The 27,201-nt window shown below is 36.7% G+C and overlaps 1 pseudogene; it reads right to left on the minus strand.

Moving 5' to 3' along the window:
* Positions 1–291: 291 nt before the first annotated feature.
* Positions 292–16,330, minus strand: LOC132626393 (DNA polymerase eta-like; annotated as a pseudogene).
* Between the last annotated feature and the right edge of the window lie 10,871 nt (positions 16,331–27,201).

Here is a 27,201-nt window from a genome sequence, read left to right on the forward strand (position 1 = left end):
CTTTGAAAAGAACTCGATCCTTCTTATTTTTCAAAGTAGTCAGCCAATAAAAGGAACAGCTTTTAACAAATGCAATCGAGGATACGAATAAGCAGATTTTTCTTTTAAAGTAAATTTTTTTAACATCACATGGCTACTTTTTGTTATTTCTCCTGCATTGGTCCTTTGTTTTCTTTTAACAACTAATTATTAGCCAGACGAGCTAAAACTTAGATGCTGATGTTTAAAGCGAGCATCCCGCATTTCCCAGAATAGAAGATAATAGAAAGCAAGTTTGCCTAAGCGTGGTAATTGACATAATAATATATTTACATTTATTCTTTTCAAGAATATACATGCACATCCTTAAAACACGGCCAATACTAACCTAATACACACACAAATATCATGCTATGAATAACATTAGACACAGTGATACCAGATCAGCTGCTTCTTCATGCTGATCGCTTGAAGCAGTGACCTCTGTGCTTGGCAATCCCAACAACTAAAGGATATTAAAACAACAATAGGATACCTATAAGTTTACTCACAGCAATCGTTAACTAACCAACTTGTTAAGATGGCCTCATGATTCAGTAGGATTCAGTTAAATCTGGGCATTGAGCTCCAGATTGGCCTCCGACATCATCCATCTATCACAGGAAAGGTTTGTTGGCATCTATTTATCCTTTGCGGGTAAGAAATAACGAGTAATACCCAAATCCCTTTTCACTGTATTAGATCGCTTCTGAGGCCTGAGCCATGCCTGTACCTCTTCTTGAATTTGTTGTGGTAACTCGTTCAACACATCCTGGTCAATCTCATCAATGTCGTAACTCCAGGAAGGCCTTTTCAGTTTAATCTGGCTACAAAGACGAGCATCGACGCTAGACTCACCTCTTGCAAGTGAATTTTGTTGAAGTAGTTCACTTTGACGGTCTGCACAAATATAAATACAAGTGAGAGGCCTAATACTCCCTGCTCTAGATATATATGACATCCTTTTCCATTTTAGGACGTCCCACAATGTTTTGACTACATTTCACAAATAGTATTTATCTTATATTTTCTCCATTTCATCTTATATGATGGTATTTGATTGAAAGAATTTTAAGATATTAGGTTGAGTTTTACATTAACTTAGTGATGGTGAAAGGAAAATAATGAAGTAATGGTTGAAAAGTTAGTTTGATACAGAAACATCACACCAAAGTTCAAAAGTTAAATAATTTAATTATTTGAATTCAAAAATGTGAAAGACGTATAAAATGGAACGACGTCCAAAAATGTCATAATTTGAACTGAGGGAGTACAACTCTTAAAGCTTCAAATTCATTTAATTATTCAGATTTAATATTTGGTGTGATATGCTAATTATTCGACTATTACTTGAATATATTCTACCACTACCACTAAGTCAAATAACATCTTAAACACCATGTTAAGCCAAACACGAGAACACGATCATGTAAAACGACAGGGGAGAGTAAAATGGAAAGAGAACGGAAAAAGATCACACTAGCTGGTGAATCTGTTACCTGACAAGCAGGATGATTCGCTTAGCTTACTAGTGCTAGCATGATCTCCTGTTAAGAGAGTCCCAGAATGTTGACTTTGAAAATATCATGAGATTGTCAACATTCCCTGATATAGCATTAGCAAAAGAAGCTTAAAAACAGTTTTCTGAAGCAATCAAAACAAAGATTACTTATCAATATTTGTATGCTGGACATGCACTCCAAGACAATTTTGAGGCATCAACTCCAAACATGGTGCCTCACAATCTGAAAGGGATATAGGTGAAACTGATACCACTGATTCAGTGGCTGAGATCATTGATGACTTCTTTCCAGTGCAGCAAAGGTGTACATACCTTATATGACCTCTTTTCATATGTGAAGCATTTGCATAGCAAGGTATAGAAGGAGAGGAAAGATCTGTTTGATAACCTTTTTTGATAAAGTAAGATCTCTTTGATAAACATTCTGATGCTTATGTTCTCTAACTTGACCTAATGTTTAGATTATAGAAATTTCTAACTTGACCTAATGTTTAGATTATAGAAATATGATCTCTATCAACCAAAAGAGATCTATCAACCTCATGAAGATAAATCTATTAGATGTTCTTAGGCAGTTGCATATTGAGTCTTCTCCTTCATACATATTGTTGAAGGTATAAATAATTAAAAAACCTAAATCTTAGTACCCAAGTAATAAGCTTTACTACGACATATATACTACAGTAAAGTAAAAAATACTTGAACAAGGAAAGTGCAGAGAGGAAACCTAAATCTGACTACTCAAACAATCTGTCATCTTAAAGTCATGGAATAGAAAAATGCACAGTTCATACAAAAAGTAAAAGAGCAACAATATTGAAAAGGACAATGGGGAATAAAAAAAGCCTACGCATTTAAAGAAAGCTAAATGGGTAAGGAGAAACTGGAAATACAGTCAATACACAGCTAGGATCCATGAGATAAGTACTTATACCAATGAAATAACAGAATGGATTTTGGAACCTTTTCTTTGTTTGACTTCTTCCCTTCCTCCGACTCTAAAGTATCTCTAATCTTTTCAGTAAGGTAGTCTCCGCTTGATTCAGTCTGATCTTTCTCCCATCCCCGATACACTTCAGCATCTAAAGTAGCATTGAAAAGTAATAGTAAAACCAAAACGGGGAAGAAGCAAAAGATAAGGAAATATTTACCGAAATTTTAGCTATTAGAACGAATAGGAAGAAGTACCTGGTGAAGAGCATATCGAAGTCTCTTTATCTGGCAGCTGTTCAGATGGCAAAAAAAAAAAAAAAAAACCCTGGTCAAGATGACCCTAGATTGTAACTGTGTTGCACCATAGAAGACCATCAAAATGGAAAATACAGAAAGCATGCATATCACCGTATCACTGAATGTTGAAAGACCAGGTCTATTAAATAATTTATTATAGCATAAAATGGATTATGTCTGAATCAGGATTTGGAAACATTATGTTGTATGGATGATGTTCTTGTATTAAACCAACACAGATTCAAATAAATAAGAATGACATCAGACCTTTTCTTTACCCATCTCCTTGTCCTCTTCCTGCCTGTCCAGTGGCAAGGAATGTTTAGTCTCTGTATCTTCCTCACAATGTGCTATCCATGGCTCCGTTGACCGCAATGTCGCGTGACCTCCACTTCCTAGACAGTTCTCTTGTAAATTTCAATTCCAAAAGGTAATCAATTAAAAAAAGAAGGCCAACAGACAAATAAAGGTAATAACTAGCATCACGGCATACAACCTGAAGGTGACAAAAGCGGAGCATCTTGGATAAGCTTTTCGCCGGATAGTTTAACTTGAGGGCAGGTATCCTCTTGGTTATGAAAATAATTCATAATAGATCGTGTACCCTGCCAAAAGATTTAACTAGCAGAATTTAATACCATTACACTAAGCATTTGCAAGAAGTACTACACCAACCAAGAAATGTAATGAAAAAGAAATCTCAGTTAAAGCTAAACAACAGGAAAACTTAAGCAAAATTTGGGATGTCGTAAGACATTTCAAGAAATTGTTTATCTGATTCACTTTCATGGGTCCAAGCTTTCTTAACTGAACTGTCAAATAACTAGAGGCAGAAACAACCGGCGAAAGAGAAAAATTGGAACAACCGGCGGGGATAAGAAGTTGTACAGACTAGCCAAGGCGAGGGAGAGGGAGGGCACGTGACCTAGATCAAGTGAAGTGCATCAAGGACGAGGACGGCAAAGTACTGGTGGATGAAGCTCTCATTAGACGAAGATGGCAGTCATACTTCCATAAACTCTTGAACGAAGAAGGAGACAGAGATATAGTGTTGGGAGAGTTGGAGCACTCCGAGAGGCACCGCGATTTTGGGTATTATAGGTGTATAAAGGTTGAGGAGGTTAAGGGTGCGGCTCATAGGATGCGCAGCGGAAGAGTGACATGGCCAGATGAGATTCCGGGGGAATTTTGGAAGAGCGCAGGCAGGGCAAGTTTGGAGTGGCTGACTGGGCTGTTTAATGTCATTTTTAAGACGGCGAGGATGCCCGAAGAATGGAGGGAGAGTACGATGATTCCGTTGTACAAGAATAAGGGTGATATTCAGAGTTGCAATAACTATAGGGGTATCAAATTGCTAAGCCACACTATGAAAGTTTGGGAGAGAGCTGTGGAGATGAGGATGAGGAGAGGCGTGTCTATTTTCGAGAATCAGTTCAAATCCATGCCGGGGCGCTCAACTACAGAAGCAATCCATCTTGTAAAGAGACTAGTGGAGCAGTATAGGGAGAGGAAGCGAGACTTGCAAATGGTGTTCATCGACCTAGAAAAGTCATACGACAAAGTGCCAAAGGAGGTTCTTTGGACATGTTTGGAGCGTAGAGACGTTCCTGTGGCGTAAATTTGGGCAATCAAGGACATGTATGAGGGTGCCCAGACAAGGGTTCGGACAGTGGGAGGGGACTCAGAGCATTTTCCAGTTTTGATGGGGTTGCACAAGGGATCAGCTCTTAGCCCGTTTTTATTTGCTTTGGTGATGGATGGATTGACGCGGAAAATCCAAGGTCAAGTGCCATGGTGTAGGTTATTTGTGGACGACATAGTTCTGATTGACGAGACTCGCAACGGAGTTAATGCTAAGCTGGAGTTTGGAGACAAATCCTGGAGTCTAAAGGGTTCAAGTTGACTCACACCAAGACCGAGTACTTGGAGTGCAAGTTTAGTGGCGAGACGTTTGAGGTTGGAGTCGAGTTGAAGCTCGGCACCCAGACCATCCAAAAGAAAGGAAGTCAATTATCTTAGGTCTATTATTCAAGGAAATGGGGAGATTGATGATAATGTCACACATCACATTAGTGCAGGGTGGATGAAGTGGAGACTAGCATCAGGAGTCTTATGTGACAAGAAGGTGCCACCGAAACTTAAAGGCAAGTTCTACAAAGTGGTGATTAGACCAACTATGTTATGGGGCGGAGTGTTGGCCAGTCAAGAATTATCACGTTCAGAAGATGAAAGTAGCGGAAATGAGGATGTTGCGATGGATGGGTGGCCATACTAGGAGGGATAGGATTAGAAATGATGATATTCGGAACAAGGTAGGAGTGGCATCGGTGGAGGACAAGGTGCGGGAAGTGGGACTGAGGTGGTTCGAACATGTGAAGAAGAGATGCCTGTATGCCCCAGTAAGGAGGTGTGAGAGGTTGGCTATGAAAGGTTTCAGGAAAGGTAGAGGTAGACCGAAACAGTACTGGGGAGAGGTGATTAGACAGGACTTGGCGCAGTCCCAGCTTACCGAGGACATGACATTAGATAGCGGGTTTTGGAGGGCACAGATTAGAGTAGAAGATTTGTAGGTAGTTGAGTATGTCACACTTATCCTTCTATGCTAGTAGCCGTAGTATTACTCTTGTAGTTTTTTGCTCATCGATTTCTGTTACTATTTGTTATTTCTTCTACTTTGACTATTGTATTACTCTGTTTTCATGATTGTTCGTTATTCCTTTTTCATCTGGCTTTGAATTGCTTGTTCCTATGCCGAGGGTCTACCGGAAACAGCCTCTCTACCTTGGTAGAGGTAAGGTCTGCGTACATTTTACCCTCCCCAGACCCCACTTTGTGGGATTTCACTGGGTATGTTGTTGTTGTCTTCTTCATTGGTAGCACCACTCAGCTGCACTTGACTCACTTAAACTACCTTATTTAGCAACAAAGAAACTAAGTTTTTCATCCTTTCCTCTTCAAATAAGCTTGAACTAAGTAAACTCCTTAGGTCATTTGGACGTTTCTTTTGGATTCTAATTCACCATAAACAGATTTCATGGCACTTCCTCTTGTTTATTTGATCCTCATAGGCTTTAATCCAAGATTATCTTTTTGTTTATCTTTGCTTCCGCACAACAACATTTATAGGTAACTCAGCCAGTACATGTAATACAGTACACCTTAAAGGAACTTCTAGCACAGAAGATATAACTCATTGCATGAATATTCATTCTTTCAAGGTTATGTTTTAATAATAGTGCAATTTCACCCCATAGCTACTTCAAAGATCTGAACATATTCAAACTGGGAAATAAACAACAAAAATAGAATATATATGTAAAATATAAAAGGCTGCTTCGAGTTAGAATAGAGTTTCATATTCACTTTCAACAAAGTAACCACCGTAATGTGATCAGCAGTCATAAACGTAATCCAGATTTGAAAAGCAAAAAAAAAAACTCTATGAGGCATATACACCGCAATAGGATTTTTTTCAGCAACAACAACACTGCCATTATGCTGGAAACTCATTTGACCAAGTTTATTAACTCAAAAATAATTGCTTTTTGATATGATTCTCATTGGCTCGAGTGCATTTATAGAGCCTATGATTCGTGGTGGAGCTCAACTTAGAGTCTATGATCTTCATTGGAGCTTATTCACCACATTTGGAGCATTTCAAAGGGTCTCAAGTGTGTATTTCCACACTACACACTTGATGATGATCATTGATGAGAGCCAAGTCTCTACGAGCTTCATAGAGGTGGAATCCTACAAGGTTTGGGAGATTGCTTGGTTGGGAGATTTAGAGCTCGAGGTGGCTATTTGCGCAAAGGGATATTTGTGCAAGTGGCGACTTGGCGCAAGAAGGGTTATGCTTGCAAGAAGGCCATGCATGCAAGGTTGATTAGAGGGTCATCTATGCAAGGAGGGACGTGTTTGGCCATTGAAGGTCAATCCTTGAATTGAAGACTACACTAAGAAAACTAGCCAAACAAGGCCCTTGCCTCATTAATGACATTTTTGTAATAACTTAGTCTTCTTTAGTCTAGGAGTATATATACTAGACTTAGACATTTCATTACTCAGATGATGTTGAATGATGAATTGAGAAACTCCTTTAGAGATAGACTGTTTAGTTTAGTAGCTTTAATGGTGGATTCCATTGTTGGTCTTTGAACCTTTAATTCCATTGATTTCATGAAGGGTTGTTCATTTGTGGATTTCAATTGAATTTCCCTTGCCTTGATTTCAAATAGCTTAGGTTCTATTGATTGAATCCGATTGGAAGGGTCTAGGTTTCATATACTTAGGTTTGTCCATAGATTCATTATCATTAGGGTCTAGTTTCTATCCCTCTATTTCTCATCCCTTTTCTTCAATTCTCATCCTCAATTTCTTGTTATCTTTAATTCCGCGTTTTCGTGATTGATTTAGTGTTTTCCCCAAATCGATTTGTATCACTTTTTGAAGCAGAGACCAGTTAAGAACCTATAAGACAAGTAGCAAAAATGTGATCAACAAGTTAATCCAATTTGAATGGAATCACGGAGTTCAGGACAATCAATTAGAGAAAGAAAAGCATCGCAGAATAAGCTCTAATAAGAAGTTAAGGCATTATTGATTATATCCAAACTGCAACCTGAAAGAGGCAATCAAGAAAAGGGATTTATCATATCAAGTATTAAGTAGCTGTGCAATCCCTTTCTCATATATCTTCTTAAGACAAACCAAAACCATCGCAATTAGATTCCATTTGTTTGTCGGGTTTAACATCTCAGAGGCTTATACTGTTTCAGACGGGAAAATAGTCTATGGAGATGTAAACATTGGATATATGTGAATAGTAAAGGATGAATGAAATACATTATAGTTACAAGCAACTTAGAACTTACTGATTGTATAGCTACTATTTTACTGGCTGAAACAGAAAGACCAGTTATTCCCCACCCACTGTTTTGATTTCCGGAAGTCTTCACATTGTACAGGCCAAGATATTCACGCAATCCTGCTTGAAACAGGCTTAGGGCATCTTCCTTAATCTTGGAAGTCCCGTACCTTAATGGACATGATTTTGATGGAAATTTCTTGAACGAATCTGCATCATTTGACTGCACGATAGCACAGATTTAAGTATGCAAGTTCAGGAAACTCTAAATTGCTTACATAAGGGACTTGTAAATAGTCATGTCATCGTGCTGGAGATATGACAAGAAAAGCCAACCTTGTATGCGTGAGCATGTAGAGTAAGAGCATGTGCAATGCGCTTATTCTGTTCTAAATCAGACTGAAGACGCTCACTAAGTTCTTCACATAGTTCACTAAGCCACTTTTCAACCTGGAAAAGGAATAGAGTACAAGGGAAACATTTAGTAACTCAAAATGAAACTCTGATATAATATAAACAAATAAAGTATGTAAAAATCAGAACATCATTGCTTCTAATTTTTCCCTAGATAAGTTATTTCTAACTGATAAGAGTAAGATAGATCAGTGATCATGCAGAAGATAGGTGTTCAGTTTGAATAAAACTTACAGAAGCAACAGTTTTAAGAGCTCGAGGTCCAGGAAACGTCTTTCCTGAACCATGACTGTTGGGAAGAAGGCGTCCCTTGACCTCTTCCCCATTAATGCCCGTTGCTATATTCCATAACCAGGAACTGTGCAAGTTAAGCATAACAAAGTCAGTAGGTTACAGAGGGTTATCTGATAAGACTAACAGCAAAAGAATTAAATCAGAAGACCAAAACCTGTTGTCATTGGACACTTCAAATTTTAGTCAACCAATTGTAAGGGGAAATCTAAGTTTATCAATCGTAAACTAAATATTTTAGTTCACATTGTTGGAATCTTATAATTGAATACAAAATTGATTTATAGTTATTTTAGGTCACACGAGACTTATTATTTGGTACTCCTCCATTCAAAAAGAATGGCAGGTTCAAAGAAAAGTGTCATTCACCATATGTAATAAGTTAGACCATAATTTTAAAAAATATATATATATATATCAAACGAACTACATAAAAACCATTCATTTCTTAATATTTTTGCAAATAAGTATAAAAACCTATGTATTATGATTTTTATCGTTAAGAAATGTTTTTAAGATGTTAGAAAAATTATATTAAAAAAAGCAGTTTGACTCTACAAATAATAATAGAGGCATCCTCATTGGGATGGAGTGAGTAATATATAATTTCAACTAACGTCAAATGCTTACAGAAAAACTAATCTCTTGTACAACTCTTTTCTATTGGTGTGCATGTTATTAATATTTAATATCAAGCCTGTTCAACTTGTTAGTGGTAGAATCAATTTCTTTGACTTGCCATAGAATTTTAAATGGGACTTAATGTATTACTCTATCATTTTTCTATCTTATTAAACATCCAAATATCTGGTCTCTCAATAATTTTAATTTCGATGACTGAATAAGGTTATCGAGAAATGACATTTGCAGTATGATTTTCAATCAACTTCACTAGCTTTTATCAAGATATAAGAAGTACCTTATTGAAGAAATAAGAACTATTTTCAGGACAAAACATACTTGACCAATCTGATCACGAGTGTCCTACCCGTTTTCTATACACATCAAACAATTTAAGAAAAAGAATCAAAATTATAAAACTGAAGTAGGCGCATATATCAGCTCAGGAACATAACAGAAGAAGAAGTAACAGAAATAATGATGGATTTAATTGGGAAAACGCAAAAGCAAGGTTATCAGTACAGCCGTGTTTCATTTTATCTTTACCATTCCAAAAAAGTATAGTTGTATTTCCTGTTTAACTTTATTGAGGTTTTTTGGTAAAATTTATTGAGTTATTCCATTAGAAGAGAGAGAGAACAATCTAAGAGGGTATTTGGGCTAGCTTAAAAACTGACCCAACTAGCTTTCAATTACTTTTTGGTTTAACAGCTAGTTTGACCAGCTTTTAGGACCCGAACACCCTATAAGATCATATAAATAAATAATTCCACTTAAATTATAAGAATATTACTAAAGTATAGTGAGTTCAGCTATCTTGAGACGAATTGGTCATCAAATTCCTTAGTTTCTTCCTTTTTTTAATTCACAGATGTAGTAATTCAACTAGTGAACTTTTTTCCTAAGACGAGTCATCCCCAACATTGCCAATGAGAGACGGACAAAGATTTACAAAGAGTAACAACACATCTAAGACTGAGAATAGATTATCACCCAGTATTCACTCCATAATAGTCTTGTAGCTTTTCTTCTGAAAACTGGAGCAGATCCCCAACAGTGTTCACACCTAAGTCAATTTGCAAAGAAGTTCCAAGCTTTCCTCCAAGCTGTTTCCTGTGAACAAATTGTGCCCCAAGCCATTGTAAAAGGAATAAAGAAGCCAAAAACACCATTTACATTATAGAAACCATGTGCCACATCACCATAGAGCAGTCAACGGAAAAGACTGAGAATAAACATATAAAAAGTATAGAAAACAACCTCAATGAAATTAAGACATAACTAAGCATCCAACATACTATTAACTGCTCAATAGATGGTAACAAGGTGTCAACAAAGGATTTCTGTGCAAACCCCTACATTTTCTTTACTAGTAATCTTATCCGCGCTTCGCGCGGTTAAAAAATAAGATAATTTAAAAATTAATGCTATAATTTGTATGAAAAAATTAATATTTACCATCAATTAGGTGTGCTATTACATGAAATGAGGAATATATATTTTTTGACATAAATAGCTCGTGCATCAAAGTTGCCAAACTATCAATAATAAACTTAAGATTCATGCATCATCGCTTATACTCACAAGATAAGATACATCTTGTATAAAGATCATTAGTCATATCTCATTATCATAAAATTGAAAAGTTCATTCAATAATACCCAAAAAAAAAAAAAAAAGAATTGCAAAATGCGATTTTCTTAATTATCTAACATATATTTCGAATGAACGAAAAAACAATATATGCCAATGAATCCTAAAGAAAAGGAAAATATCATCAACTTTTATTTTAATCTTTATAAGAATTAATACAATTAATTGAAGCATAATATAAAGGATCGATTGGTTGGTGGGTGGGATGGGATACACAAGAATAACTCATGAAATTATTTTATCTCACTTTCTATATGTATAACTTATCCCATGTGATCATTTTTAAAAATGTTGGGATAAAATAACCTGGGACTAAATAGTACCTATGACACCTGGGACTAAATAGTACCTATGACCAAACACATAATAAAATAATCCCATGAAATATCCCGGGATTGTTATCCTTATCCCACCTACCAAACGGCTCCTAATGGATTAAAGGGAAAATATTAATGGACAATACCTTAGTTTTAAAAAACGGTATTCTTCACATGCACTTCTTCTTTTTCCCTAAAATAAAATCAAACTTTTCAGAAGTAAAAGCCGAAAAACAAAAATCACAATTTTGTTTCACGTTTAAACTGCAAGAGCAAATCTTGTAATTTCTCCAAAATGATTAATGAAGGACTTAAATTATAATTCCATGTAGCACATAGCACAGAGCAATTTATTATTATCAAAATAAGCCGGCCAAACATCTAGCATGGCCTTATAATTATTTTTAAAAATCATTACAAAATTCTTTAAAAATCTAAATGCTTTCACATCGTTGATATTTTATAAATCGACTAAACAACTTCTTTTGCAACTAAACTTAGCCAACATCTAACATTGTCTTACAAACTTTTGAAAAAACCATACCAAATAATTTAAAACTTCCAAATGCTTTCAAATACAACAAAAATTTAGATAATTTCAGAAAGTAAAAAAATAGATTAAGCAATTGCACACTCAAATTGAAAAAATAAAAGAACTTGAGAAAAGAAGATAATAGCTTGTCATGAAGCCTTGAATCACATTAATAGAGAAGTGCTATGAACACCACACTTTTTGCTGTGAAAAAGTTCTCGCGATCGACCACCAACTCTATGGAAATGCTAATATTAAGATTAGCTTGCTTAGGAACTTAAAAAAAAAAAAAAAATACCGACATGAAGGTTTAAAGGCTAGGTAAGATGCATGTTGTACACTACCCTAAAAATCTAACATCGCAATGAAACAAAACTTGTCAACATAAACGTAAGAAGGAGGGAGAATTTTCCGTAGCAATTAATATAGTCCACTTTCTATTTCTTGCATAGGCCCTCAATATCCGGAACTTTTGACAAAAATAAAAAAAAGGCCAATGAAGTATCTAAAACAAAAGGCTTTCACAAGAATAAGAATCTGCGATAAAATATCATACCTTCTGAATTATAACAGGTCGAAGTATATATAAGGGTGTTCATACGTGCAATTTAGCTATCCATTCATGGCCGCTTGGATATTTTGAACATAAAGGAAATTTTTCCTCAAACCCGATAGCAGAAAGATTTTCAATAGCATGCCACAAAACCTCACATAGTTAAATTTAATATTCTATGGAGGCGAGATGCCAGAGAATCATCTACAAATCATATCAATGTTCGAAGCTCTCCGAATATATATCATAGAAATTTTATTTCATCTACAAAAGAATTATGATCTATCGTTAAAGTACATTAAAAGAAAAATATAAAGAGAGATTTGCTAATCACTCTTACATACCTCAACGATTGTGTGAACAAAAATGGCCATCCAGTTGAATCTTTACAATTCTCATCTATTATATCTCTTTACTGCCCTCATAACTTTTCATTGCCTCAAACCTCTTCAATATTATAATTGCAACCGTTAGACGTTTCACACTCTTAATTATTTTAATTGCAACCATTGTTTCCATCACTAATTACTACTAACGTGTAACTTTTTTTCCATCCAACTGTTGCAATCTTCCTGTAGAAGTTTTTAAAAGAAACTAATTAAGAAAAATAAAAAAAGGCAAAAAAAGGAGAAAAAAGATAAATAAAATCCTTGGCCAAAGAGAGGTGCCACATCACTCTTTTTTTGCCTAGCTTTATATTATATATAGATAGGCAAAGTTCCAAGTAATTTGCTGATGGATGACAAAGGCACCACAGTTTGCTGAGCAGGTTTATTCATTACACTTGCAAGTTTGGCCAGCATCTGCTCACAATTTCATACTCAAGTTACTAAAAACATTCTTCCAAAACAAATCATCAAATATATATTTATGCATTTCTCATTTAACCGGAGAATTATATCCACCTTATTTTTGTTACAAAATATTAAATATTTCCACCTTATTATGAGCAATGCCTGCAGAACAAGTAAACTCAGTCTCTTCTAATACTTGCAGCCGAAGTTCTGCAACAATAAAGGCTCCACATGCTAATAACTTATCACGGCGAGTAGCGTCACTTCTAGTGAGCCAATGTCTGACCTTCTCTCTGGCATCATTACCAACCTCTGCAGGAAACTAAGTCAGCATATATCAGCAAAAACATGAGGGATATGGATAAAATATAAAAAAAAATGTAAATATAACACAAAAAACAAAAATGATTTTTCGTAAAAAGCCAATACAAAATATTTGTAACATTATTTGTGCAGAAGTCTATCGTATGCTGTACAGATGTAGGCCTGCCGTACATATCTTCCTACCTCCAGTACTATCATCTCAAAACATATTAGAGATTTTCCCACCATTTTGGTGGTTTTACTATTTAAAAAAAAAAAAAAAACATATTTGGGATTACTTTCTGTTCTAGCATTTCATAACTTGAAATGATAAAATAGGCTTTGATAGTTCATTGAAATGCTCTGCTGATCTGTTGGAGCTTGAAAGAACCTTCTAGGCAAAATCCAACTTCAATACCTAAACTAATGTTGCTCTTGAATGCTATGACGGATTGCACTAACGTTTCTGACCTCATGTGCCAAGGGGAAAAAACACAAAAAGAAAAATGCTGCTTTAAATGACACCTACTTCCTCAAGACCCAAAATATGTGATTTCACTGCTTCTTCCCTGATTGTTTCCAGGCGCTCTGGAGGATTATCTGCCAACATTGCTTCAGCAGCTATAGTGAGATCCAAATACACTTCATCAATTGAAGCTCGCTCACATCGGCTCTTCTAGCAAGTATGGTGACAACCTGAAATTATATTATGGTATGATTATCAGCACAAATTATTCATTCATAGAGCACAATGATAGCTTTCAGTATCAAGGGACCTCTGAGCCTGCATTCCTGTAATCATTAAGATCAGCTTTACCACGGGCAACTGGGACTTGAACAAGATGAATCTCCGGACAAACTTGCTTTGCTTCATCACCTCGCATTGAGCTTAAACATGTAAATATTTCAGTGCTCAGCCGTTTGATAAGTATTAAGTTCTCCAAGAATAACCAGTTGACTACTCATACAACCAAAAATTACACAGACTCACCGCTTCACCCCAAACTTACGAGCCTCATAACTGACAGCGATAAGCCCCCCGCCTTGCCAAGAATTGTACTGTACAACAGCAGTGGGTTTACCTCTTAGACTATGTTGCTTTCGCTGCTCCACTACAGATACACAGTGTTACCAGTTAGCCAGACTACAAAGATGATAGCATCGCATAACGAAATTGCACAGCAAAAAGATATTACTCAAGAAAAAGATGGTAACATAACTATTATTAACAAAATATGGTAACATCATTATCTCATGATCATTACAGAAAGAGCACTTCTTTTATAAATTACACAGAATACATACTTAAAACACCAAGGTGAAAGGCAAGTTTTATAAAATGGTTCTAAAACCAAGAATAATATATGGGAGTGAATGTTGATCCAAGGATGAGTTATGCAAGAGGTGGATGTTTATACAAGGTTAGACCTGGTGTTATCAAAAGCAAAAAGCGCAAAAAAAACTCTAAGGTCAGCTGGGGCTTTAAGCGCAAAGCGCAAATAAAGAGCGGGCTTTAATGAAAAAGGCGCAATGGTGCAAAAATACAAATATACATAAATATATGTTTATTCCAAGACAAATAATAGTAAGCATGAATAACAAATATACGGACAAAGAAAGTGTAAAAACATTATGATAAAGTAAAATATCAATTATCTAGTATCACCTCTTCAAGAGAGGCTCATTGGCAAGGAAAAGTATATCTTAGAGCCTTAATGATGACACTGAAGCGTACATAAAGCGAGGCGAAGCGCTCAACATGTTTTGAGACTCGCTTCAAGGCTTAAGCGCAACTTTGACAAAACTGGTTAGACCAAAACAAAAATGATAACATCTCAAGTGACCTTATGCAAGAGTGTGAAATGTTGTCATGGCTAATGAAGTTGAATTAGAAATCGTGTAGACTTCACGAAAGATAGGGGAAAGTGAAAAAAAAAAAAAAAAGGATCTATATCGGCAATACCAATTAGTTGGGAATATATTTTAGTCATGTTAGTGCGTTTGGTATATCTTTAGGAGTCTTTTAACCCTAGTAGAAAATATAGAGAACTTTTAGTACTTTTAAATTTATAGAAAACTTGCTTAAGATGAATTTTAATTGGAGGTCAGGGCTACACCCGTGGGTGCAAGAACACCCAATTCCTTAAACCAACAAATATCAGTGACCTCTCACCAAACTATAGAAGAGCTACCAAAAAAAGTGATCTGGCTAAGAAACAACAGAAGTTTAGAGGAACATCCTCAAGGAAGTATTGACTTCAGGGATGGAGGCACAATTTTAGCTTACTAGCTTTCGCTCAAACTATGTTTGTGTTAAAAAAAAATCATTTGATATGTATAAATAATCTATACCAAACCAAATAAGCAAAATGGATTATAGTCTAGAACCCATAAACTAAAAATCCTGGCTCTGCCTCTGATTGGCTTCTAACTGAACTGCGCATCAAGTCACGTACTTTATGGTTTTAAGGACAACATTTACATATGTGAAAATTCAACTTTCTGTTTTTGTAGCTATTCATTGGAATTCTATAAGTGATTCGGGTAAAAGAGGAACCGAACTACTGCCTCCGTACCAATTTATATGACACTTTTTGACTTGGCACGAAGTTTGAAAAAGAAAGGAATACTTTTGAAATTTATAATCTAAAATAAACTGATATTTAAGTGATTAAGGGTTAAAGGTTAATCTTAAAGTTAAATTGTTGATAATTATAGAAAGCTGACATTGTTTTTGAGACAAACTAAAAAGCAAAGTGTGACACATAAATTGGGACAGGGAGTACAAGAAACCCTAAAGGACAGCGTTTTCATACTGTGAAAAATTCAACTTTCTGTTTTGTAGCTTATCATTGGAATTCCATAGGCAATTCGAGTAGAAAGGAACGGAAACAATTGTGTTTTTTTCAAAAGGGAAATGAAGGGATGCTACATATAGTATCTAGTCTACTTATGCCCTAAAGAACATGAATACAAATGAATAAAGTGTGAAATAAATCCCAAACCTTTGAACGTAGAAGCAATCCATGTCGACATGAGCAATAACTCTAGAATCAGATAACTCAGGTCTTGCAACCGGCATATCTCTCTGTCAATCCTCTTCTCCTACTTCTTTTTCCCACCAATTTCACGGCGGGTTTCCTTTGAATTATTATGCCGCAATATATAAATTTGGTCCGCGGGGGTTACTTTGTTTTTTCAGTTAGTTGCACATGCCTCCCTAAAGTTGTAGGTCATAGCCACGGTTTGCATTCATTAGGTTGTTCAAATTTTTTAAATACTAAATTAAATTAATTGCATCAAGTTTTCAAATTTATAAATTAAACTAAATCAATAAAAGTTGGATTTTTTAACTATGGGTTTTCTTAATTTTTTCGGGTTTATTTCGGTAAGTCTTCATACAAAATATATAGCTTATACTTCAAACATTTCTTTAGTTCTAGTAAGATAGACTATCTAATTAACATAGTTTTAAGAAAATAACACAAAATATGAGATTAGAGATGACATTCTACTAAAATATTCAACAAAAAATAGTAATGAAATTACATAAAATAAAATGAACATAATCTAAAAGTATTAAGTCATACTATAATAAATACGGCTAATTTATAAGGTCTATAGAAAATGATTAATCTAAAAGTACTAAGTCATGCTAAATAAGTATGACTAATAAGTATTAATTATATAACTAACTATAAAAAAAAATCTGTTATTTATTTTCACAGTCTAAATCAATATAAAACTAAGAATAAATATCCGACATTATTTTCATTCTTAGTGTTAAAATTGAATTTCTTTTGTTAGTATTAGTATTGATTTGATATTTATTGGGTTTTATTTGAGTTATTAATATCTATGGGCTAAACCTGTTAACCGATTTGAACCGGACCGGACCAGTAACCGGTTAACAAACCGACCGGTTTCCGGTTCAAAAATCGGAACCGGCCACCGGTTCAAAAATCGGAACCGGCCACCGGTTCCGGTTTACCGGTTAAATAACCGAAACCGGACCGGTCCGGTTCAAAAGTATCCAAAACCTCTTTTTTTTTTGTATATTATATATATATATATATATATATATATATATATATATATATATATATATATATATATATATATATATATATATATATTATAGTACTTATTAGTATATTGTAGGTATATTTACATATGTTATATAAGTTTATAAGTAAGGTTTATATATTTACTGACTAACAGCAATACAGCATATACGTGTATATATATATATATATATTAAGTTATATGCTTAAGTTATACTACATATACCTAAAATATACTAAGAATATACTTATATATATCAATATACTTAGGTTATATAATTTATATATATATATATATATATATATATGTGTGTGTGTGTGTGTTTAAGTTATATGTATACTATATTGACTTATAACTTATATATATATGTTTAAGTTATATGTATACTACATATACTTATATATTATAACTTAAGTTATTTATAGCTTAATTTTTTTCTAAGTTTATAAATTCGTATTTTATAAATTAAGTATATTTATATTATAAGTATATTCTTAGTATATTTTAGTTATTTTTCAAGTATATAACTTTCTAGTTTTTAATTTAAGTAGATGTATATTATAAGTATATTCTTAGTATATTTTAGGTATATTCCTAACTTAATATAAGTAAAAATATGAACACAAGTAAATAGAAGAAAGCTCAATGAGCCATATATTTTATTCATTCTTGGATAACATTTATTTGCAAGTTGTAGTTTTTTTTAACTTGCAAATAATACATGAGTTGCAAAGAAATAGTAGAATAATAAAATCACCAATTCTCAATCATTTGGTTAATTTCCCCCATATCATATTCGGCCATGGAGATATCTTCAAAGTCTTCCATTTGGTCCGCTCCACTTGCTATCAAATCTTCAATCTCTTCCTCTTCGCCTTCCTCCGCTTCTAAGTTTTGTTTGTGTTGCTCCGATCTAATCCAATCGCGAATGCACACTAGTACTTGCAAGCTAAATCCGGATAATGAGTGTCTATGGTCTCTAATTTGTTGTCTTCCTTGGCTAAATGCACTCTCCGAAGCCACGGTTGATACTTGAACCGTAAGGATATCTCGAGCCATTCTTGAGAGTGTCGGATGACTTGCCTTGTATTTCTTCCACCATGCTAGACGTCCAATTCATCTAGTTCCTTGATATCCACATTTGGCTGCATCAAATAAAAGTGATATTCATCAAAGTTTGCATTACAAGAAGGAGTTGGATGTGAATGTAAAACTTTTAAATGCGACAAGCCCTTTTTGCTACTTTAAGAAGTAGTAGGGCGTGGAGCAACGGGTGTAGCATGTTCTTCCAAATTAGAATAATGACTAAAACCTTTTCTAAACTCAGCATCAATAGTGAGTTCAGCAGCTAAAGATGGTTGAACTCCCTCTTCAATTTCTAAAAATGTATAAATTTAATTAATCAATGCTTTAGTATAAGATACTTTTAAACAAGGATTTAAAAGAGAACCCAATATTAATAAAGTTGGGATGGGAAAAAAATACTTCTTAAATTTTGTTGTCATATCAAAATAGTCACTTGATAACCGGGTTTATATTTATACTCTTGTAAAACTCTAGCTATTTCCGCTAAATAGGCTAAAATTTCGGTTACCGTGGGATAGAATTGTTTAGAAAAATCAAGAGTTGCATTATAAAAAAATTCTAAGAGTTCAACACATTCCTTAACATCTTCCCAGTGCGTAAAATTTAACCAATCATCATTATTAATATTATATTTGTTGTGAACTTGTTGTATGGGAATCCTATACTCATATGCTTGTTGTAGCATAATGTAAGTGTAGTTCCACCTAGTCTCAATTTCTACTTGAATTTTCCTAGGTCTAAGGTTATTTTCCACACAACAATTCCTAAAATCTCTAAGTCTTTCCCTATTAGCATTACAAAAAATAAACGCAACCGCCTCTCTAACTTTTTGAATAGAATTGTCAAAACACACAAGACCATCTTTAACAATTAAGTTTAAAATGTGACAACTACATCTCACATGAAAAGTATTTTTTAGCGGAGGGTTTAATTCTCTTTTTAAAAGATAGTTCGCCTTTGTATTATTAGAAGCATTATCTAAAGCAATATAAAGTATTTTTCTATAAATGTTAAAAAATCTCATAATAATAGACATTGAATCCGCTAAAAATTTTCCATCGTGACGACCTTTCCCTTCATCATATAAAAAAGCTATAATTCTTTTTTGCATAACCCAATTATCGTCAACCCAATGACATGTAATAGCAAAAAAATCTAACTTGTTAAGACTAAGACCCAAATCAGCAGTAAGAGAAACATTACAATTTAAAGAATTAAATACATGGCGCAAATAAAATCTATATTTTTTATACAAATCTATAACATCCGCTCTACAAGTACTTCTAGGAATACCCTTAAATAACGGATTATAACAACGTTGAATGTAAGAACAAACCCCAAACCCGAAGGAAGGGAAAATGGTAAACAATCATAGGCTACCATTTTAGCTATTTCTACACGCTCTTTTTTCTTGTCATACTTAAAAATTTTACCGGTTCGTGGGTCTTGTTACATCCGACATTTTTGCATATTCAAAAAATTTGTGATAACTTGACTTGTAATGAATAAGGCCATAATTGGACCTTACTTGATATGAATGTGTTGGTTATGAATACATTGGTGTGGAATTACGAAAGGAGGCTAAGGGCAAAAATTGAAATTTTGGAAACTTGTTCCATGAATCACAATATTTAGCCAATTGGAATAAAAAAAAAAAAAAAAAAAGAAATGAGGCCCAAAATGGGAAGGCCCAACCGGCCATTTATGACCCAAAGCCCATGGAATTAATTAATTTCCATGTGTCAATATATACTCATCTATATCCTTAGAAACTTCAAGAAAAGCAAAGAACAAACAAGAGGAAAAAGAAGAGAGGCAATTCGAGTGAAGAGGAGAGAAAGAAGGGAGAAAGAAAAAAATTCTTGGAGCCAATTCCTTGGTTCAAAAATTCATTCCTTGTGAGATTATTACTAAGTTCAAGGTCTTCTACAAAGTGAACTTTTGCACGAAACCTTCCCAAACGGAGTCGGAACACTTCCAAATGATTATGGATGACCTCATAAGGTCTATTATCAGTAATTTACATATGTCGCCCCGAGTTGGTCCGAGGCGGGCCCACAAGGCCCGATGCCTTCTGTATAACCTTAATTACTTTGGTTCTGTCCGATTTTCTCAGAAAACATCTGGACTATTATTTTGATTATGAAATGACTATTTTTATGCAAATCTTACAAAATGATTTCTGGACATCTGAGAATCTGATCCTGATAATAATCTGTCGTGCCTTCCCAAGTAGGACATAGGCGCGTATTATGCATACTATCCGGATACTCTGACTTGACTCGCCGTTTGGCACCCTTCAGTTTGATTGAGTCTGTATGTTGAGTATGTATGTATGTGGTTTCTCATTAATCTGTTTGTGGCTGTCTCAATGCATTCCTTCACTGCGTCCCGGGCCAGGTTCTGTTATCGTGCATTTTCCTCTGCATTGTTCACCGCGTCCCTCGGCGTGCGGGCCGGGATCTGTTATATCTGTATGACTATGATATTATGATCTGTGTATGGGGATGGCGGCCAGGATGGCATATGATCTGATCTGATTCTGTCTGTCCACCGCGTCCCGTACTAAGAGGGCCGGGTTCTGTTACCGCGCCCCAGACAGGGCCGGGATCTGTATGTATGTATGCATGTGCCACCAGCATTTATATAAGCACATGCCTCTGTATGATTCTGTATGATTCTGTATGACTCTACATGTATAATTCTGTCCGGCATACTTCTGTCCGTCCGTCTGGATTACGATTTTGTCTATATGTCCGTATGGATTCTGATTCTGTATGTCCGTATGGATTTTGATTATGTACGTCTGTATGGTTACGGTTCTATCTGTCTGTCTGAACCATGATTCTGTCCGTCTGTTGGGATTATGATTCCGTCCGTCCGTTCGATTTATGGTTCTGTCCGCTATATATATACATGGTTCCGGTTCAGACTATGATTATGTTTGTTATGTTTCTGCTTTGCATACTCGGTACATTTTTCGTACTGACCCCCGGTTCTTCGGGGGCTGCGTTACATGCCCGCAGGTACAGACGCACCTGGAGATACGCCGCCAGTTTAGGGCATCGATTCTGCTATTTTGGAAGAGCTCCTTTAATCCGGAGCAAATACTTTTGGTATATATCTTCTGTCATCTGTAGACTCTGTATGTATGGTATTTTGGGGTACGGCGGGGCCCTGTCCTGTCATCTGATTCTGTATGTCTGTAGAGGCCTGTAGATATGTATGTGGGTTACGAGTTTCATCTGTTTAGGTAAGTACGAATGATTTTGTGACTCTGTCTGTATGTTAGCCTCATCGGCTTTTCTGTAAATTTCTGTATGTTCAGGTATGTATATGTTCGCGTGCGCCGCATCTGTATCGGCCTGATTCTGTACACATCTGTTTGGAAAAAAAAATCAGTATGGTACGAAATTTTGTTAAGTAGGTATGTATGGGTATCTAGTTAGGATACCAGTCGCGGCCCACGGGGTTGGGTCGTGACAGAAGTGGTATCAGAGCGGTTAGTCCTCGGTATGTCTACAGGCCGTGTCTAGTAGAGTCTTGTTTATCGGTGTGTTGTGCACCACATCTATAAACAGGAGGCTACAGGACATCTAGGATGTTACCCTTCTTTGGATCTTAGATCGTGCGATAAAGCTGTATGGTTAGGATGTTTCCTACGAATTGTTGTATCTACAGCGGGGCTCCAGAAGGGCAGAAGTGTCAGTATTTGGGAAAAATGTTTCTGACCCTCTTCCTGCAGGTGATTGCGGATTGACAAAGAATGAAGAGGAGTGCTTCTGATGATGGGGATAGGGGTGCTAAGAAGGCCCCTAGGACGTCACCAGGACCGAGTAGGCAGATCCCCAGCTACTTGATTAAGACAGACCCTTCGGAGGATCCAGAGACAATTCCTCCCGAGTTTCTGATTCCCAGAGCAGAGGATCCCAGAGAAGATAGTTATGATACTGACCCCTCGGAGGACTCAGCGACGATACCTCCAGAGTTCCTTACCCCTAGGGAGGAGGATAGCCCCGATGCTGAGCCACTAGAGCATTCCTCTGGGACGCCGGAGGAGGAGGTCCCCGAGGACATGCCAGCAGCTCCTGTAGTGGAGCATTATGTTAGACAGGCTTCTCCGGAGAGTGTTACGCCCTACTCCAGTCCTTTGTCCTGGCCATCAGTGAACCAGGAATTGTCGGGCTACCTACACTCCTCCGATTCAAATGCAGGTAATAGCGGGGGCCAGACGAGTGGGGGTCAGACAGATGATGATGATGAGGGACACAGTTCCCACGGCAGCTCCCCAGGTTAGACCCGAGATTGATCATTTATGAGTATGTAAGTTTCCTAGAATTTCCGATGTGTGTATGATATCTGAAAAATGTTATTCAATGATGACGACGGAAATTTAGAAAGGATTAGAGACCTAGTGACTAAAGGCAAGGGCGACTGAGATGTCCCCACCATCAGTGTGAATCTAGAAACCCCAGATGAAAGTGAACAGGAAAGTGCCTCCGATGCCATTTGAGTTGGGCATGTCAGGTAAGTTTCGACATTGTTAAAATTTTTATTTGAAGTTATCGGCCCTGTGAGGCATGGTTGGTATTTCTGGTGTACAGGTTTAGGATAGCGAGAAATACAGAGGAACCTCTGTCCAAATTTTTCCAGAAATATAGAGATAAATATGTAAATTAAGTACTAAAAGGTTCCGCGATACTTGTCGGAATCTAGTTTTCCTCTGTTGGTGGGTGGAGAGCACCTTACGATGATATTTTATCAGATTTCATCGACTAATTGGAGATGGGATTCGTGGGATGAAGATGTAAATCTGTGGGCTGTCTAAAATCGTATGTATATGTGCATGAAAGTGAATATCAGAGGTTCAGAAAGGCAATATGGTAATTGTATGGCTTAGCCCGGGGTGGGACCCACTACGAGAATTTTCTGAAAATTTACTAAGACCCCGATCTGCCCTAAATTACGTGACAAAGGTCGTGTGGGGCAATCGACGAAATTATATTAGCCGTAACGCGCCAAAATGCATGAAAGTTCCGAGGTTAAGCGTGCTAAGGCCAGAGCAATTCTGGGATGGGTGACCCCCCTGGGAAGTAATGCAAAATTTTTCATAAGTGTAAGTATGATAGATATAAATGGAAAGTTGGGGTAACCTAAGGGAAAAGAAAATGTGTGGAGTAACTAGTGCCCTTACAGGAGTCGCGCAGACCGATGCGGACTAAATGGGCGAGAAGAAAAAAAAAGCGCAATACCGATCGGAAATTGAGCGAAGTCGGATAACGATCGGAGACGTTCGCAAGTAAGATATTAGTAAATGTATGTGTATATGTGTATATGTATGTGTATGATTTTCGTCTGGTGCCCATGTGGATCAAGAGCCGAGTCCCGGCGACGATATCTAGAAAATAAAATGAGTAGGGATAGTGGGAAAGATGAAGGATAAGAAACGTGAAGAAGCGGAAGCTTTGAAAAAGTCGATAAGCGACACGTAAGACGATTTGTATGACAACTTGACGAACAAGTTTATGAATGAGTGAACAGGTTTTGATGAAATAACCTGTGATACAATGGTCGGAATGAATAATGAGATATCGATAAAAAAGGAAATTTTCGTAAATCACCGGAGCCTCAATAGGAGTAATCCGATTCTAAACCAGATTCTATCTGTTATACGTCTGCACTTCTGATTCTGATAAGGCTCTGCCCATTACGCCTCCGTACTTCTGGATCCGATTATGTTACTGTCTGATATACCTCTGTACAATTAACTCTGGATACAAATCTGTCTGACACACCTCTGTATGTCTGACTTTGGATATGAATCCGTCTGATACATCTCTGTACATCTGATTTTGATCACGCGTCTGTCTGATACATCTCCGTATGTCTGATTCTGATTACGAATCTGTCTGATATATCTCTGTACGCCTGACTCTGATCTCGGATCTGTCTGATACACTCCCATACGTCTGATTCTGATTACGAATCTGTCCGCTATGGTTTAATACGTTTGCCCCTGACTACGAATCTGTTCGATATGCTCATGTGCGTCCGATTCTAGTTATGAATCTGATTGGTATGACGTGGGATTGTGATAATGTGGTAAGGAATCGAGGAGTGTGGCGAGAAGCAAGTATAATGTTTGAAAAGCTTTGAAGGAAAAGGAGAAGAGACACAACGTCTGTGAAAGAGCGAAAAGCATTCATCTGTTATCGGAATATAATTCTTAGCCCAGTGACTGTGCCGAATATGAGAAAATACGTTATGAAAACATACGAGTTAGTAATGTGAAGAATTACTCCATCATTTTGGTAAAGAATCCATATCGGAAGGTCAACAAAGGACGATTATCAAAAGAACCCTCCCGAAGTAGTATAACTCCCCATGAAGTCAATTTAACATTCGAGGACGAATATTTTAAAGGGGGGGGGGGGAGGATGTTACATCCGGTATTTTTGCATATTCGAAAAATTTGTGATAACTTGACTTGTAATGAATAAGGCCATAATTGGACCTTACTTGATATGAATGTGTTGGTTATGAATACATTGGTATGGAATTACGAAAGGAGGCCAAGGGCAAAAATTGGAATTTTGGAAACTTGTTCCATGAATCACAATATTTAGCCAATTGGAATCAAAAAAAAAAAATAAGAGAAATGAGGCCCAAAATGGGAAGGCCCAACCGACCATTTATGACCAAAAGCCCATGGAATTAATTAATTTCCATGTGTCAATATATACTCATCTATATCCTTAGAAACTTCAAGAAAAGCAAAGAACAAACAAGAGGAAAAAGAAGAGAGGCAATTCGGGTGAAGAGGAGAGAAAGAAGGGAGAAAGAAAAAAATTCATGGAGCCAATTCCTTGGTTCAAAAATTCATTCCTTGTGAGATTATTACTAAGTTCAAGGTCTTCTACAAAGTGAACTTTTGCACGAAACCTTCCCAAACGGAGTCGGAACACTTCCAAATGATTATGGATGACCTCATAAGGTCTATTATCAGTAATTTACATATGTCGCCCCGAGTTGGTCCGAGGCGGGCCCACAAGGCCCGATGCCTTCTGTATAACCTTAATTACTTTGGTTCTGTCCGATTTTCTCAGAAAACATCTGGACTATTATTTTGATTATGAAATGACTATTTTTATGCAAATCTTACAAAATGATTTCTGGACATCTGAGAATCTGATCCTGATAATAATCTGTCGTGCCTTCCCAAGTAGGACATAGGCGCGTATTATGCATACTATCCGGATACTCTGACTTGACTCGCCGTTTGGCACCCTTCAGTTTGATTGAGTCTGTATGTTGAGTATGTATGTATGTGGTTTCTCATTAATCTGTTCGTGGCTGTCTCAATGCATTCCTTCACTGCGTCCCGGGCCAGGTTCTGTTATCGTGCATTTTCCTCTGCATTGTTCACCGCGTTCCTCGGCGTGCGGGCCGGGATCTGTTATATCTGTATGACTATGATATTATGATCTGTGTATGGGGATGGCGGCCAGGATGGCATATGATCTGATCTGATTCTGTCTGTCCACCGCGTCCCGTACTAAGAGGGCCGGGTTCTGTTACCGCGCCCCAGACAGGGCCGGGATCTGTATGTATGTATGCATGTGCCACCAGCATTTACATAAGCACATGCCTCTGTATGATTCTGTATGATTCTGTATGACTCTGCATGCATAATTCTGTCCGGCATACTTCTGTCCGTCCGTCTGGATTACGATTTTGTCTATATGTCCGTATGGATTCTGATTCTGTATGTCCGTATGGATTTTGATTCTGTATGTCTGTATGGTTACGGTTCTATCTGTCTGTCTGAACCATGATTCTGTCCGTCTGTTGGGATTATGATTCCGTCCGTCCGTTCGATTTATGGTTCTGTCCGCTATATATATACATGGTTCCGGTTCAGACTATGATTATGTTTGTTATGTTTCTGCTTTGCATACTCGGTACATTTTTCGTACTGACCCCCGGTTCTTCGGGGGCTGCGTTACATGCCCGCAGGTACAGACGCACCTGGAGATACGCCACCAGTTTAGGGCATCGATTCTGCTATTTTGGAAGAGCTCCTTTAATCCGGAGCAAATACTATTGGTATATATCTTCTGTCATCTGTAGACTCTGTATGTATGGTATTTTGGGGTACGGCGGGGCCCTGTCCCGTCATCTGATTCTGTATGTCTGTAGAGGCCTGTAGATATGTATGTGGGTTACGAGTTTCATCTGTTTAGGTAAGTACGAATGATTTTGTGACTCCGTCTGTATGTTAGCCTTATCGGCTTGTCTGTAAATTTCTGTATGTTCAGGTATGTATATGTTCGCGTGCGCCGCATCTGTATCGGCCTGATTCTGTACACATCTGTTTGAAAAAAAAATCAGTATGGTACGAAATTCTATTAAGTAGGTACGTATGGGTATCCAGTTAGGATACCAGTCGCGGCCCACGGGGTTGGGTCGTGACAGGTCTATCGTCATTTGAATACCCCCACATTTGAACCCGTTTGCTCTCCCCAAACATCCATATGTTTCTTTCTCATATGACCATTTAGTGTACCCGTTTCACCATCCTTACTAGTTCCTTGCCTAAAAGCAAATATTTGTTTACATATGTTACATTTAATTGTTAGGCTTTCCTTATCCTTAGTCATAAAATTCCAAATTTTAGCGGTTGGCTTACGAGTTTTAGGCGGTTTATCTTGTGTATGTAATTGTGCAGGGCCTGTATCTCGACAAATTTCAAATAACGAAGAAGATGGAGTCTCTTTAGTTTATTTTTGAACTGGGGTTTCGTCATGTTCTGGCATGTGGTTTTCTGTCCTCTTCTCCGAATTGGGATTGCAAATTTGCTTTATGCCTTTTCCAGAATTAGTAATTGAAGTTTGTAATGCTAAAAGGCTGGTTATAGTTCACCTATCCAAGTCAT

This window comes from Lycium barbarum, chromosome 2 (genome assembly GCF_019175385.1).
Source record: "Lycium barbarum isolate Lr01 chromosome 2, ASM1917538v2, whole genome shotgun sequence".
NCBI classification, from domain to species: Eukaryota; Viridiplantae; Streptophyta; class Magnoliopsida; order Solanales; family Solanaceae; genus Lycium; species Lycium barbarum.